Here is a 15,087-nt window from a genome sequence, read left to right on the forward strand (position 1 = left end):
TAATACACATTCAAAATTAGAATAACCTGGCTGGGCACAGTGGCTCATGCCTGTAATGCCAGCACTTTCAGAGGTTGAGGTGGGCGGATCACAAGGTCAGGGGACGGAGACCATCCTGGCCAAAATGGTGAAACCCTGTCTCTACTAAAAATACAAAAATTAACTGGGTATGATAGTGTGTGCCTGTAATGCCAGCTACTCAGGAGGCTGAGACAGGAGAATCACTTGAACCAGGGAGTCAGAGGTTGCAGTGAGCCGAGATTGTGCCACTGTACTGCAGCCTGGTGACAGAGCAAGACTCGTCTCAAAAAAAAAAAAAAGAATAACCTATGTCCTTTAAGTTCTTTTTTCCATTAATTTTAAAATTTATATATGTTGATCATTGTTTTAATTTCCATACAATGTATATATGCACTGAAACATCACAGTGTAATCACATAAATTCTTGAGATGGTAATTTAGTTAATATTTTTCCATTTCAACCCACTGTTCTATACTCTGCTTTGTGCTGTCAGGATATGTGTCTGCAAACCACATTTCAACTTTGCTGGCTGATTCTCAGTTAGGCTTTGTTAATGGGAGCATTAGATGGAGGATTCAAGGTTGGAGCTATAGCAAAACATCACATTGTACTCCATAAATACATACAATTATTATTTGTCAACTCAAAATAAAATTTTTAAGAAGAGAGAAGAAACTGTTTCTTCCTGTTCGTGTGCTGTTCCTGGCAGCTTAACCCTGGCAATGACTGTTCACTCTGGCAGTAGCAGTTCATTCCAGTGGCATCAGTCATTTACACTTCTAGCTTTTCCCACATTTCCCACAGTAGCCTGTTCAGAAATGCCAGTACCTGCCAGCCAGAGGTCTGAGTCTCAGCTCCATAGTTTCTTCCCTTGATTCCCCAAGCCCTGGGAGTAGTAGCTGCTTCCTGTAATTAATAATTTGCAATACCGAGTTTTCCTTTTTTGCCTTTTCAGTGCTCCAATACCTATTTAACACTTTTTATATTAATCCTCTGTTAGAATTACTAGTGTGGTTTTTATCTCCTCACTAGACCTTGACGTATACAGCTTCTTCTCATCAAAGAAATACATTTTGTATATGATAATCATTTTTGAAATTTAGCAATTTCTCTACCCCATAGAAACCATTTATACCATGACAGACAGTGCTTACGTAGTTAGGACAAAGGTAGATATTTTAAATAGCTAGATTAAAATTAAACAAGAATGTAAAGTTTTAACATTACTACAGGTAGATAAATAAATGCAATTATGGTGAGAAAAATGATGGAGTGGCACCTAAATTTGTGATGTTTGTCCCTAGTTGATGAAACATGACATCGTTTTGCCCTAGGACTGAAGCAAGTTATTACCTATGCATGAGGCTATATAACTTGCTTCTGATCTTCAGAACTTAACAGTTGTCAGCATAACCCTCCTCTGGGATGCTAGACCCAAAATTTAAAGAAAAATTTTCCCTGTCTTTCTCCTGCCTCCTCCTCTGTCTCCCATGTATATGTCCCTCTGACCAGAGATTTCTTATAAGATTTGGCAATTAAACAAACCTTCCAGAAGCCGCAAGCCAAGAACAAGAGGATAAATAAAGTGAAAATTCCAAAGATTGAGAATTAAAGCCTTAGCCTTGGAAAAAGGGGAGAAGTGGTTCACCCGGAACAAAAATAAAACCCCAGAGTCAGTCAATTAGATTTAAAGAGAGATTTGGGAAGTGCAGGTCAAAGGACTGGCTCAAAAAAAATAAAAATAAAAAGAGAGACAGACTGTTCACCCTTTACATCTTTGTGGGTCAAGTTTTTATATACATTTATCTACTTAACCCTCATTACAACCTGCAGAAGCACTTAATGACCAATTTACCCATGATCACACAGCAAATAAACAGTAGCTCTCGATCGATTAAAACTCAGCTCTATCTAACTCCACAATCTCTGCTCTTGACACTATTCAATACTGCATCCTGTTGGGAGGAGACAAAGGCAATTATAAGGGATGATGTAGGAGTGAGACACTGACTATCAGTGTTTATCAGCATTATCAGCATGATGGAGAGAGGGGCTGCAGGGATAGATGGTAGATAGGTAGACAACAGACAGACACACAGGCAGACAGATAGATAGATAGATAATTACATCTTACTTACCTCTCTGTTCCTGATCTTAGACCAGCTTGAATGCACCTTCTGCTCCCCTCAATGGACAGCACAATAAAAGATCCAACCCAACATTTCTGGATGTAGGAAATTATCCAATGTGTCAGTGCACCAAAGATGGTGTCTTTTCATGATGCTCAAAACCAGGGAGCTCTAGCAGAAACTGAATTCTATTGTCACAGGCCTATTATAAATTTACAAAGTTAAGCTCTTACATAATATTCAATCATTCTTTCTGAAAAGTTCATAAAATATTTCACAGTTCTTCAGCATATGGATAAATCTTTCATAGCTGACAGAAACAGAAATAAGCCACAAGACAAGAGGAAATAGACTACAATAAAATTGTCAATATTTCCCAGGTGCCATTTCAAGAGAAAGTGTGATGCAAGGAAACTCTAAGCTGTGAGAATTCTTTCTATGCTTTTAAAATCACCCCTTTAAAATGTACATTTGGTCAGAAACTCAAAATAGAACCATTTAAAATTAGTAGTATTAAATACAAACTGAGAATGGGGAAATATCATAAATATCTTTCAGGGAAATAAACAGCTACAAATTAGCAAAAGAAGCATGTAAAGCAATTAAATAAATGAGGTTTTCATTCTGAGCTAATGACTTGAGTGAGGTTACAAGTGGTTGGCTGTGAATGAAAGAAAAACAGAAACGGGAACTCTGTGTCTCTTGTTGTATGTGGTAATCCAGGGTGCATATGACTCTACAGAGAGGAATTACTTGATGTTGTTGCATAACCAAATAACCCTCACAGAGATGTCCTGAGGCTACACCACAGCTTCCCATTTCCCTGCTCTGGGATCTTCTGATCCGTAAATTCTCCCTAAGCTAATTTTGCCTGCGTTGACATTATGTGAGCACTTTTTTTTGTTTTATTTTTGCATTCCAAACTATACATCTGTCTTTGGATTTTTTTTTTTTTTTTTTTTTGAGGCCTCCTCTTAACCTGCTGGTCTCACACTAAATGTCCCACTAGAGGATGGGAATACAATGTCTCTACTTTGCATGCTTCCTATTTGGTTCATCAGATCATCAGATGTCACATGAGGCATAAATCTTGGCAGAATTCAGTGGGTTTCATATAAACTTTAAAATTATATCTCAAATAAAATAATATAGACTTATTCTTCAGAAATCAGGGAATCCATCATGTGACACAATGCAACAGCTCTGAGACATTAAAAGAGTTTGAATGAAGGTGGTAGCACTTAGAATGAAAATAATAATAATAGGCAAGCTTTATTGAGGACTTACTATCCTGGGCAGTCATCCGAGGTCATAACATACATTATCCCTTAATCTTCAAAATGATTATGTGAGATAATATGCTAATAATATTACCTTCCCCAATTTACAAATGAGGGACCTGAGGATCAGAAGCCTAAAAACATTGCCCAAAGTCACAGAGCTAGATCATAGCAAACTCAAGCAGTTTGTCTCCAGAGGCCACACCCTTAACAACTCTGCACATTTCCTCTCAGTATGGGGAGAAAGAGCAAGAAATGCCACTTAGGTGGATTGCACCTAATGGCAACTAACTATTAATAGATACAGGAAAATGGAAGAGGGGTAAATATGACTCCAAAGTTAGCGGACAAGAAGAATGCTGTCACCAGAGGAAATGAAGAGAGTTTGGGGAATGCTGAGTTTTAAGTTCCAGCAGAACTACCAAGCTGAACTCTTAAGCAAACATCTAGACATACTTATTCAGAGCTCAGAGGGAAGGCCTGAAATAGATATTTGGGAGTAATCTTCACAGCGGTGATATGTAGAGATAAGAAGTGGGAAAGATACCCAAGGAAAATAATGAGAAACAAGATATATAACCTTAGTGAATGTTTCCATTCAGATGGTAGAAATAATGGTAGAAAACTGGGACAGGGCTGTAGTTCAGTAGAAAGAAAACTTTAGAGGGCAGAGGTCAAATACTCTATAAGACAGAAAAATAAGAACTGAGATAGTCTTCCGCATTTGACATTAAGAAGGTACGTCAAGAACTTCAAGACAGTGGTTTTATTTAGTGGTAAATATTTTTATTTTATATGCAATATAGATAAAGGCAAAGTAAAAGATATATTCATCAAATCTATAGATGTCATAAGGAAATAAACATTAATGTCAAATGACTAAACAATGAAAAAAATATTTAATGTACTATAAGGATAAGCCAAAGTTCACATAATAAAATTTAGCAGGGAAAAGAAAATATTGTATATAGTCCAGAAAATAAATTTCCCACAAAATCTATCAGTAATTCATTTAAAATTTTTTTAATTAAAATTTTATTTTATTATAAAGTGACTACAATCACATTATGAAATATTTATTCAAATAGATTTTTAAAACCAAGAAAAATAATCTTATATAATTTCAACACCCTAACAAGATCAGGGTCAGCATTGGTAGGTTTATTTATAAATCTTTGGTTCCATCTATGTGTTTTATGCAGGGAAGCGATGTAGGGTAGAAACCATTTTATATATGACTTTTTTCACTTAACATATCACTTGAAACTTACATCCTATAACATTATATTCAGATTATATGTCTTAATGGCTATATAATAATTTTCCAACTAGTTAATACACCAAAATTTGATTACCCAATCCTCTAATTTTTTTTTTCTTTTTTTTTTTTTTTGAGATGGAATTTCACTCTTGTTGACAAGGCTGGAGTGCAGTGGTGTGACTGAACTCAGGAGGCACAACCTCCTTCTCCTGGGTTCAAGCAATTCTCCTGCCTAAGCCTCCCGAGTAGCTGGGATTATAGGCATATGCCACCACACCCGGCTAATTTTTGTGTTTTTAGTAGAGACGGGGTTTCTCCATGTTGGTCAGGCTGGTCTTGACCTCCCGACCTCAGGTAATCTGCCCACCTTGGCCTCCCAAAGTGCTGGGATTACAGGTGTGAGCTACCATGCCCAGCCCCAATTCTCTAATTTTTTAGAGGATTTTAAACAGTATTTTTAACATCATTTAACATTATTTGTTTTTAATTTTTCATTTGGGATGCAAAATTATACTGACTTTGTGAATCCAGTTGGGATATTTTTTATTTGCAAATGTTACATGGAGTCACCTATAAAAACAACATAGATCCACAATCTCAAGAAACAATTCCTTAACAGCACTTCTAAATTTGTTCACCATTTGTTGAATTTTTTTCAAGTCTCTAATTTACTACTTAAGTTTTGGTTTTTCACATTATCCCAGGATTTTTCCCATTTAATTTTGATTCTATAGATTTATTAGCCTAGAATTGTATTTTGCAGGAGGCAATAATTTTTTTCTATAGAGGGGCAAATGGCAAATATTTTAGGTTTTATGATCTATACCACCTCTGTCCGACTAATAAACTCTGCTGTTATATACAGAAACAGATTATGTAATCAAATGAGAATGACTGTGTTTCAATAAAATATTATTTGACATAAATTTAAATTTTTTATTATTTTCAATGCCACTTTTGACATGTAAATCTGTAAAAACCATTCTAAGCTCATATTCCTTCCAAGGTGAAGGTCATACTGCTGTCTGACTCCCTCTACCACTCAGAAAGAAATAGTCTCTAATGGCCCTATTTAGATTGTAGAGATAACATGTGCCTTTTCTGGGCATGCGACTCTGAACTTTTTCCAAGTAACCCAAAAAGTTGTCAGTTTTGAGTGGCACTCAGAACAAGATATAGCAACGCAATTTTTCCAGGATGACCTGCAAGCTGCTCTGAGACTTGGGTTATACAATCTGGTTAAACCACAGGTGCTTCAAGTCTCTTTGGCAGATAGGAAAGCTGTACAGAGCTTTTATCAGGCCTTTATAAGTAAATCATAGCACAGACCTGTTAGATCTTAAGCAATGGTCTACCTTCCTCTGGAGATCATGATTCTCCTTTTGTCATACTATAAGGCCTTAGTAGAGGTGAATACTTGATCATCAACCATAAAGTTACCATGTGACCTGAGATTCCTATTCTGGATTGAGTGTCTGAATCATCACACCATAAATTCGTGCCTGCACTGTAGCATTAATCATCAAACATAAGTAGAATGTACAAAATCAGGCTTGAGAGGTCCTGAACCTACAAGTCAGTTGCATGAGCAAGTGACTCAGATATCCATGGACCCTATTCCTGCTACATTATCTCCTCTCCTCTCCTGCAACCTGCATCTGTGTTCTCATGGGAAGTGCCTGTGACCAGTTGACTGAGGAAGAAAAAAATTGGCTAGGTTTAGAGATGGTGCTACATGATATGCTTATAATACCCAAAATAGACAACTACAATCCCACAGCTCACTCTGGAGAGACCATGAAAGAAAATCAGGAAGTTGCATCTTCTCAATAAACATGATTTCAAACAGATATGATTGTTTGTGCTGCCTGGAAAGAGAGATTGCCAGTGATGTGTCCCATTTCATGAATGGAGGCTGATAGCTTTCCTAGCTGCCCAGGAACTTTCTACAACTCAAAAAATGCAGAGCCCCAGAGGCTTCTCCTCACACTATCCATTCTAACAATGGATTATACCTTCCAGAACCCCATGTCCCAATGCCTGTCCCCTCCACCAGAGGCCATGCTTCATATGCTAGAAATTATAGTCCCTCAATAAATACAGAAAGAGAATATTGTAAGCATAGCCTGGAAAGAAGTAAATTGGCCTTGTCCGACTTATAAAACAATTCTTAAACAACAAAACATTTGCTTCTGACTTTCTACTTCATGGAAGTTTATATCTCTGAACAGTAGATAAGAAGTAGAAGAAATAGAAAGTTACACTTTTTATATCTGAAATATTTCAAACATTTTCATTATTATATCTGTTGTGTTACTCTGTGATCAAGGATCTTTGATGGTACCACTGTAACTGTTTTGGGGCAGCATGAATTGTGTCCATATAAGATGACAAACTTAATAAATGTGTGTGTTCTGACTGCTCTGCTGACCAATCGTCCCCTCATTTCTCTCCCTCTCCTCAGGCCTTCTTATTCCCTGAGATACAGTAATATTAAATTTAGGCCAATAAATAACCCTACAATGACCTCTAATCTCCAAGTGACAGAAAGAGTTGCATGTTTCCCACTTTAAGTCAAAAGCTAGAAATAATTAAGCTTAGTGAGGAAGGCATGTTGAAAGCTGGGAAAGGCTGAAAGGCCTCTTGCATCAAATAGTTAGCTATGTTGTAAACACGCAGAAAAAGTTCTTGAAGGAAAGTGCTATTCCATAAATTATAAGAAAGTGAAACAAACAGCCTTATTGCTCATATGGAGAAAGTTTGGGTAGTCCAAATAGAAGATCAAATCAGCCATAATATTCCGTTAAGCCAAAGCCTAATTCAGAGCACCCTGTAACTCTCTCCAATTCCATGAAGGCTGAGAGAAGTGAGAAAGCTGCAGAAGAAAAGTTGAAAGCTAACAGAGATTCATTCATTAGGTTGAAGAAAAGAAATCATCTCCATAAAATAAAAGTCCAAGATGAAACAGAAAATGCTGACAGAAAAACTTCAGCAAATTACGCAGAAGATCTAGCTAAGATAATTGATGAGGTTGGCTACACAGCCACCATTATAGATTTTCAAATCATTAAACGTTCTTAATGTAGACCAAAAAAAAAGTCTTCTTGGGAAAAAGATACTATCTAGGACATTCATAGCTAAGGAGGAGAAGTCAATGCCTTGTTTCAAATCTCCAAAAGACAAGCCTACTCTCTTGTTAGGGGCTAATTCATCTGGTAAATGAGTTAAAGCCAATGTTTATTTACTATTCTGAAAATCCCAGGGGCCTTAAGAATTGTATTAAATCTACTCTGCCTATGCTCTTTAAATGGAACAACAAAGCCTGGATAACAGTACAACTGTTTACATCATGTTTTCTCAATATTTTAACCCCAATGTTGAGAACTACTGCTCATAAGAAATATCTTTTCAAAATATTACTGCTCCTTGACAATGCACTTGGTCACTCAAGAGCTCTAATAGAGATGTACAAGGGTACTAACGCTATTTTTATACCTGCTAACACACACACTCATTCTGCATCCCATTGGTCAAGGAGTAATTTTGACTTTAAAATCTTACTATTTAAGAAATATATTTTGTAAGGCTATAAGTGCTATGGATAGTGATTTATCTGATGGATCTGGGTAAAGCAAACTGAAAACCTTCCGGAAAGAATTCACCATTCTAGATGCCATTAAGAACATTTGTGATTCATGGGAGAAGGTTAAAATAACAACATTAACAGGAATTTAAAAGAAGTTGATTCCAACCCTCATGGATGACTTGCAGGGGTTCAAGACAGGTGGAGAAAGTAACTGCTTGTGTGGTGGAAATAGAAAGATAATTAGAATTAGAAGTGAAGCCTAACGATGTGACTGAATTGCTGAAATCTCATGATAAAACTTGAATGAAGGAGGAGTTGCTTCTTATGGATAAGCAAAAGAAAAGTGGTTTCTTGAGATGGAATCTATTTGTGGTGAAGATGCTGTGGATATTGTTGAAATGACAAAAATGATTTAGAATATGACATAAATTTAGTTAATAAAGAAGCAGCAGGGTTCGAGAGGATTGAGTCCAATTTTGAAAAATATTCTATTGTGAGTAAAATCCTATCAAACAGCATCACATGCTACAGAGAAATCTTTTGCGAAAAAAAAAAAGAGTCAATTGATACGCTAAACACTATTGTTGGCATACAACTTCAAGACTTCAAACTTGTTGGTTTACTTCAAGAAGCTGCCACAGCCAACCAAACCTTTAGCAACCATCATCCTGATAGTTAGCAGTCATTGACATTGAAGAAAGACCCTCCAACAGCAAAAACAAAAACAAAAACAAAAAAACTATGACTTACTGAAGGCTTGGATGATAGACTTTAGCAATAAATTATTTCTAACTAAGTTATATACATTTTTTAGACATAATGCTATTGTACACTTAATAGACCTCAGTATAATGTAAAAATAACTTTTATATACATTGAGAAACTAAAAGCATCGTGTGACTTGCGTTTTGTGATAATTCACTTTATTGTGGTGGTCTGGAACCAAACCCACAGTATCTCTGAGGTATGCCTATACTTCATACAAAGTGTATATATTATACCATATCTTAGTATGTCGTATCATATAGTAGTGATTCAAATTCCACCAAAAAGCCATCATCTAAAAACACTACTATACATGCTCAAGATTCAATACAACTATAATTACCCTCAAAAAGTGTAATAATGGGCAAGTTGAACAGTTAAAAGTTGAGATGGAATTTAGATTTAATGCATGAATTCTGCCCCAGACCATAGCTGTCCCTTGCTGTATGGTCCCTAAGGGAAGCAGAATACAGGGAATACTGGAAGACAGTGAAAAAACTAACTTTATTATTAGCTGGGTTTGAAGCCCTAAACTCAAGTGAAGCCTACTCTAGGAAGCTGAAATTTGCTCTGTGTTACACTAAAGACCTAAGGGGCCTCTAAGTCCACACTGGAACTTCAGGTCTTATTCTCTCTAGCCAACTAAAGAGAGAGAGACAGAAGATAGCTAACTCTAGAGGAGATCCTGAGTCTGGAGGAGACCATACTGGAGATGTACTTGAGGAGTCATTTGCCTAGAACTGGTATCGCATGTTTTGAAACTACTAGATGAAATCATCCCATCAGTGCATGAACGGGAAAGAAAAGATCAAAACTGAGCCCTGAGGAGATGAGGAAGCACCATCTAAGATTGAAGGAGTATCCAGAATGAGTAATATAGTGAGTATATGCTATCCCTGAGCCAAGAGAGAAAAAAATACTTCGAGTATATATTCTATTATTCAAATTCTACTAATGGTCAAACAAGAAGAGGACTGAGAAATGGCCACTAGGTTTAGCAGCATTGAGAACTGGTGACTTTGCATACTCAATAGTGATGGTAGAAGTCCCTGTTTCACCACTGACTAGCTATGTGATCATGGGCAAACTTTGATATTTTTATCTTTTAAAACTGTAGTCTGGAGGTAATAATAACAATAACAATAGTAATTCCTAATTCTGTAGGTGGTTTTGCATATTAAATAAGATAACACATAAAATGCTCAACATAAGGCCTGTCACAACACAGGCATTCAAATATTAGCTGGCTATTAGGCCTGGAAGGGTAGCAGAGGTCAAGGGCAAATCAATCTCCCTTGCTCTTATTTCTCACATGGGCACCATGAGATATTTCATAGCTGTTTCCCCACTTACATCAAACTAGTGCTTTGGCTTTCTAACTCTTTTATTTTTTCCTCCTAGGATAAATCTTAGGAGTTATCCTTTCCCATACAGTTTTGTATTTGCAAAATTAAATTTCACAGCATTTCCATGAGGCAAAGCAGTATAATGTGTCCTAAGCAGTTCCAGTTGCTTTTTAAGCAAATGTATTTTTGTACAAGAAATGAAGAAGCTGAACATCTCTTTTTCATCTGAAACTCAAACCCCAAGGTACTACTGCCATCCTGAGCAGTTTTCAGTTACTGCTGACTACATATGCACACAGTAAATACGCATATGCAGTAACTGTGGAACATGTAAACTTCAAATTTATTGTACCTAATAAAATTGTGTGCTGAAACGGTCCTATCTGCCCACAATATGTCTATGGTAGAATGCTGGTGACCTAATAAAAAAAACTTTAATTCCCATTTGACATTCTTCATAGTAGTAATCTCTGTGCTGACAGGTGGCTAGTAATTTCAAAAGTAATTATGGAGATACTATCTGCAGATGTTTGGGAATTTATTACAAAGTCTTGCAAATGGGTGCCATAGGAATATGTGGAAAATGATGGCGGATATAACTTTTATTTTAAAGAGACACATTCTCCTTAGGAACATCTGGAAGACCTTGTGTGTGAAAGAATTAGAGGTGGGTAACAGGGACCATGCAGAGAACCTTGGCATTTCATAAGTATACACAGCTTCACAATGTCAGCAAGACATTCATTTCGTGCAAAGATTCTAAGTCTTCACCCTACATCGCCTCCCTCTTGGGCTCAACTTCAGGACAGGAGCCAGATGGATAATTTCTCTCTATTCTTTTTCCAAAAAAAGAACAAACCAGGACAATATATCAAGTTTATAACCGCTAGCAAAAGTCCATGGGTGTGCATAGATATATTTTCTTCCTGTAAGTATTCTGTAAATGAAATGTTCTGCATGTAACTGGAATATAACTGCTGGTTATTCAGCTTCTCAAATGATAACAATTTTGAAAAAGTCTAAGTATTATTTTTCTGGACTTGCATTTTGCTAAACAAATTAAAATAATGCCTATATACCCAAGGTATACAGGGTCTTATTCAAAGGTAGCTTTTTACTAGCTAACTATAAATTATATTTGACATTATTATTCACAATATAAAATGTATTAGCATAATATGTCCCTGCCATGGTTAAATATTTCACTATTAATAATAACAGGAACCCTATAAGATGTGTAGATCAATGCATTATATGAATAATTTGTCCCCTAGTGATATCATGTTTCTGGGATTATTTCTCTTTAAAGCTCACACTTTTTTACTTTAGCAGAGTAGAAGAGTTTTATCCATAAAAATGCCCTCTTCTCTATTGCTGGTAATTATATATCTGAAGTAAAATATTTAAGTATTTATTCTTTATATTGTAGTCCTAAATTTTACTTAAAACAGTCATGTTCCTTGCTGACAATATTCTTAAAATTTCAAAAATTAATAACTCAAATAGTTTGATAACTTATAACTGCAAACTCTTCTTCAGAGATATTAAATATAATAAAGTGCATTTATATAGTGCTTTGTGAAGCAATTTTACCTTTTATTATTTAGGTTTCACTACAATTGAGGAAATAGGCAAGGTTGATTATTCCAGTTTCATCATCCTTGAAAGTGAAGCTAAGAAAATAAAACAGCTTTTGCAGTACATGCCTAGCAGACATACAAACCAGGGAACATAAACTGAGATCTGATTCCTAATTGATCATTTTTGACTACTTATGTAGCTTCTGCAGCAAAAAAAAAAAAAAAAAAAAAAAAAAAAAAGGTCACATTCTGAAAAGGAGACTTCACTTTCAAAATATCCAGCTCTTTCCTCCAGTTACCACATTGGTTTCTGTGTATTAAAGAGTTATTCTTACCCAAAGAAAGGTCTGACTTTTGCCCTCACTATCTGGGAGGTGATCTCCAGGAAGAGTGTCTTTGTTTACTTGGGGCCTTGGCCACCAAACAGTCTCACAATGTGATTTATGGGGGCTTCGAGACAGTGGCATCTATGCCTAGGGAGATGAAGGCTAAGGGGCAGCCATTCAGCAGTCAACCATGGAGCCCCAGTAAAACTCTGGACATCAACGCTCAGATGAACTTCTCTGGTTGGCAATACTCTGTACATGCTGTCACAGTTGTCACACATTCTTGCTGGTAAGGTAATGTTGGCCACGACTCCACAGGCAGAGGACAATGGAAACTCCACATTTGGTAGTTTTCTGGACTCCTCCTATGCACTTCTTCCCTTGGCAGATTTTAATTTGTATTCTTCACTATAATAAACCATAACTCTTGAGTATAACAGCTTCTAGTGAGTTCTGTGAGTCTTCATAGCAAATTATCAAACCTGAAGGCAGTCTTGAGAACCCTCAAACTTGCAATTGGTGTCAGAAGAGAGAGTAGTCTTATGAACTGTACTCTCTAACTTAATAGTTGATAAATGTCTCACCTTCAGATGAGTGCAATATTTCTTTGTAGTCTCAATTAGTTAATCCTTACCTTAAAAAGAGCCCCATTTTCATTTCATCAGGAAAAATATGTTTTCTTCTAAAAATTCTGTGAGAACTACCAAGATTTTTACTCTCCCAATATACAAAGGGACTATTCAGATGTAGTATACCTTGTTTTCTCTCCACAGTAGTCTGCAGATGTTCCTTGACTTACAATGGGATTATGTCCACATAAACTCATTGTGACTTGAAAACATTGTTAAGTTAAAAATGCTTTTAACACATCTAACCTATCAATCATTGTAACTTAGCTTAACCTATCTTACCCTTGCTCAGAGCACTTACATTAGCCTACAGATGGGAAAAATCATCTAACATAAAGCCTATTTTAAGATAAAATGTTGAATATGTCTTGTAATGTATTGAATACTGTACTAAAAGTAAAAATCCACATGGCTGTATGGATACTTGAAATATGGTTTCTACTAATTGTGTCTCGCTTTTGCACCATCATAAAGTCGAAAAATTGTAAGTTGAACCATCATTAAATGAGGGTTTGTTTGTACTTTTCTTGCTCTGATGGAAGAAACCAAACTAGAATTTAATTCTTAATGTACTAGATGTTATATGATAGTTCTTTTCTTTCTGTTGTAACTAAGTAAAGTCGACAAGAACATGCATCATTTTTACTTGCAAAACATTAAATCATTTTTTCAGAAAATTTTGAGCAACACAAGTCAATCAAATTATGAAAAGAATATCCTGTATTAAAGCTCCTAAAAACACTGAGAAAACTAAGAAACTGATACCTGTACATATAACAAATCCAACTTGGAAAGTGCATAAGTCAGTTCATAAAATTTTACGTATTCCTTAGGCACAGAACTCTGGGATCTAGGTTGTACATGCATCACTTAATTCCTCTTTTTCCAGTAAGAAGGGGTGAAATAAGATCCTTAATCCCTTAAGAACCTGGGGGCTCTAAACATCTTTGTAAATAGGGTTTCTCCCTACAGTGACCATTGAATATCTTTTTAGGCTTTAAAGTGTGCGAAAATTTAAGCTTTTCTATTGGAAAGAAATCTAAAATCAAGAAATTGAGTGAGAAGTGTAAATCTCCTGGAAGATACCACTGAGCTTCCTAACATTTTCTCATTGCTATTTAAATTAAAGAAAATACAATTTTTTAAAATACATATTTTCCCAATGTCCTAAATTTATGATGATAGAGGCAAAGTGTCTTTAATTATTATTAATCTCAACAAAGATTCATTTAAGACCAAAACATATTCAACTTACTAGAGATGGTGCAGTAATCTAAACAGTATCATTTTAATTTACACATGTCATCAGAAAGCATGTGGTACACATTCTTAGGAAAGTTTTGATAACTGTTAATAAACAATGTATTATATCCCAATCACCTTTTTAAATATTTTGATTTTGATTTTCTTCAAAGGACACTAAATTGATAATATTGACTATTAAGGTATAAAATCATGCTTAAAGGGGAACATCAAAGTTATAATTTAAGTCTTGAAAAGCCCAGAGACAACTGAAAAAAAATACCCACACTTAAAGATTGCTTTTCAAGTTTTAGTTGGTCAAATTGATTTTTCTGTTATTCTGCAAATTAAAGGGACATAATCCTCTCAAATTGATTAACTGTGTGCTTAATATCACCTGGAGTGAATAAGAAAATACCAAATAGGCATAACTCCCTAACCAAAAAAGGAAGGGCTGCATTGACAGTATTTACACTCCCTTGTTATACAGAGGTTCAAGTCAACCTGCTATAATCACAGCAGAGGGTACGAGATTTTAGATTCATGAGCACAAATGTTTTTCTTTATAGGCCTCTTGCTTTACAGGGTCATGAATCTGTGAGAAACAGCAGACTTTATGAGGATTTTCCATGGGAAAATGTTCATGAATCTTAGTAATGGCCCAGTTATCATTTCATCAGCATCACACTGAATTTCACTGTAAAACCAAGGTTAGTGACTTCCTATTGGAAATGCAAATAAGGAAATTGGCACAAAAGTTCTCTGTGTCTTTGATTAGAAAATCATTTCTCCAAAATTTATTCCTCTAAACTTTTTTATCCTCTGCTCTCTTCTTTTCTCAACTTTTTTTAATGTGCCAAATTCTTGCTCTTTGTACAAGACTCAGGTCAAATCATCTCTGAAGCTTTCCCTGAGAAAACC

The sequence above is a fragment of the Chlorocebus sabaeus genome, chromosome 7 (genome assembly GCF_047675955.1).
Source record: "Chlorocebus sabaeus isolate Y175 chromosome 7, mChlSab1.0.hap1, whole genome shotgun sequence".
In the NCBI taxonomy this organism is placed as follows: Eukaryota; Metazoa; Chordata; class Mammalia; order Primates; family Cercopithecidae; genus Chlorocebus; species Chlorocebus sabaeus.